Here is a 2,313-nt window from a genome sequence, read left to right as displayed (position 1 = left end):
TTTTGTTTTGTTTCCCTTGCTTTTTTGCTGTTGCTGGTTTTGTTTCTTTCTTTCTTTAGTTCTGTTGTGTGCTTTTTAAAATTCCCCCTTTTGCCTCTAGGGGGCTCTTTCCCTATACTACCCAAGAAGAGATAGCAATTACTGTCATATAGTTAAAATACAATCACGCTATAAAGCCCCACAATCCAGGCAAGAACCAATACCAACTGCCATACACCAGGGAGGCAGGCAACACATGCGAAAGTCACTCTGAGTTAAGCAATAAGAAGCGTGAAAAGGGAAGCCCACCTTCTGATCACATCTACCTGGAGGCAATCAGAAAGCATAAAAAAATACCAAAACATACACTCAATTAAGTATTACAGCCACAACTAAACACTAGAAATCATTTTGGAGTATCAGTGACTCAAACAGGTCTGGAGAGACCAACAACAGTTTAGTGAGGACTATCACTATGTGGATGAGGGCCTAGTGACTGAAGGTCAGGCTGGTCTTTGATCAAGAAGGAAATGTGAAGATTTCTTCAAGATGAAGTCCACCGCAATGGCCTCTGGGAGGAGCAGAACATAATATCCCTGTTATCGTTTCAAAAATTTCCAAGGGGCAAAGAGCAGAACTGTCACAATTATTCTGTACTGGGGATGCAATTCTACAGATAAATGGAATTAACGTGAGAAAATTCAGACAAGAAGAAATGGTTCAGGTTCTTCAGAATGCTGAAGAAGTGACCTTAACAGTATTGTTTTTAGAAACAAACTCATCTTAAATGAGGACTGTGCATATGTTCCCAGTGACCAGAGCAGTGGCATCTCCTCATCACTTTGTGACAGTGGCTTACATCTCAACTACCATCCCAATAATGTGGACACGTGATCATGTGCATCTTGGCCAACATCACCAGGCCTATGATCAGAAAAGTGATGTTGTGACCTCCGACTGATTCCTCTACTTCATTCATATTTCTCTTAGTATGTCCCTGGGACAGATTTGAACCAGCAAAATGCATTCCAAGTCACTACTGTGGATGGGGTGTGCAGTGGGATTATTCAGTGCCTCTCTGCTGAAGACTGTATAGATTGGCTACAAGCAATAGCAACAAATATTTCAAACCTTACAAAGCACAATTATAATCCATACTGAAAGCTGTGGTCTTTGATCTTCATCAATTAAAAAAATCAACAGAAATTTTCCTGTAAACCAGCAGATAGTCTACAAGGGATGGTGGGAAGCACAGGAGCAGGACTCTCTTCAAGATAGGTTATATTCTCCAACATTTCTCGCCCTGAGGTGTATAAGTCTTTACAAGTTTTTGGCACCTCCAGTGGCCACCTGGGATTGGACCCATGCCAATAAATCATTTTCCATTTATGAGATTATGTGCAAGATTCTCAAGGACAATGACTTGCTGGACCAGAGAAAATGCTGTTTTGCTGTGCAGTCTGAGTCTGGAGAGGAACTCTACTTTTCCATGGAGTGTGACTGTGACCTCACAGAGTGGGAATGAGCCTTCCAAACTGAAACCTTCCTTTAGGTGGGGAGGATACAGTGCAAGACATGCGTGTGTGTTAGAACGTCATCTAATGGGACTCATGACTGACTTCAGAACAGGATTTATCTGTGCTGCTCTTTGGAGGTATAAATTTTCTCAGCTTAAAGGTTCTTCAGATGATGGGAAGAACAAAATCAAATTTTTGTTTCAGAATCCAGACACTAAGCAGATTGAAGCAAAGGAGCTGGAATTTTCAAATTGATTTGCCATTCTTCACTGCATTCATTTGTTCTTTGCTGCCAAAATAGCTTGTTTGGACCCTCTATTTTTAGGCAGTCAGGCTACTGCTACTGCTTCTGCTTCTGCCAGATCTGCTATGACAAGCAAAGCAAATTATCCAATTTGACACACTGAGTCTCATAGGATGACTGTATAAGCAGAATACTTGTATAAATCACTCTAGACCTTGGAGAAACCAGGACATCACCAAGTCAACAGTGAAGTGAAATTGAAATCTCAGCAGAAAGAAAAAATAGCGTATTTTAAAAACATTTCTATTCTGGAAAACTTCAGTGAATAATCCTAGACAAATAGGACATTTTTGTTCTTTAAAAAAAGAAGAAGGAAATGTGACGATTCAGAAGAGAAAGAGACAGGTATTGGCTAAAATTCCAATGCCAGTTTGTCATAAAATGACACATTCTAATGGATTGCATCTCAATGTCAAGAAAACAAAAATCCTCACCACTGGACCAACAAACAACATTCTTATCAACAGAGAAAAGATTGAAGTTGTCAAGGACTTCATTCTTCTTGGATCAACT

At 40.0% G+C, this 2,313-nt stretch overlaps 1 pseudogene; it reads left to right on the top strand.

Moving 5' to 3' along the window:
- LOC102813402 overlaps positions 1-1,895 on the top strand; it is a 2,734-nt pseudogene extending 839 nt beyond the window's left edge.
- Positions 1,896-2,313: the final 418 nt, after the last annotated feature.

Source organism: Chrysochloris asiatica, unplaced genomic scaffold, assembly GCF_000296735.1.
Source record: "Chrysochloris asiatica unplaced genomic scaffold, ChrAsi1.0 scaffold00352, whole genome shotgun sequence".
Lineage (NCBI taxonomy): Eukaryota > Metazoa > Chordata > Mammalia > Afrosoricida > Chrysochloridae > Chrysochloris > Chrysochloris asiatica.
Note: the sequence above shows the minus strand (reverse complement) of the source record. Positions and strands in the feature narration are given on the sequence as shown.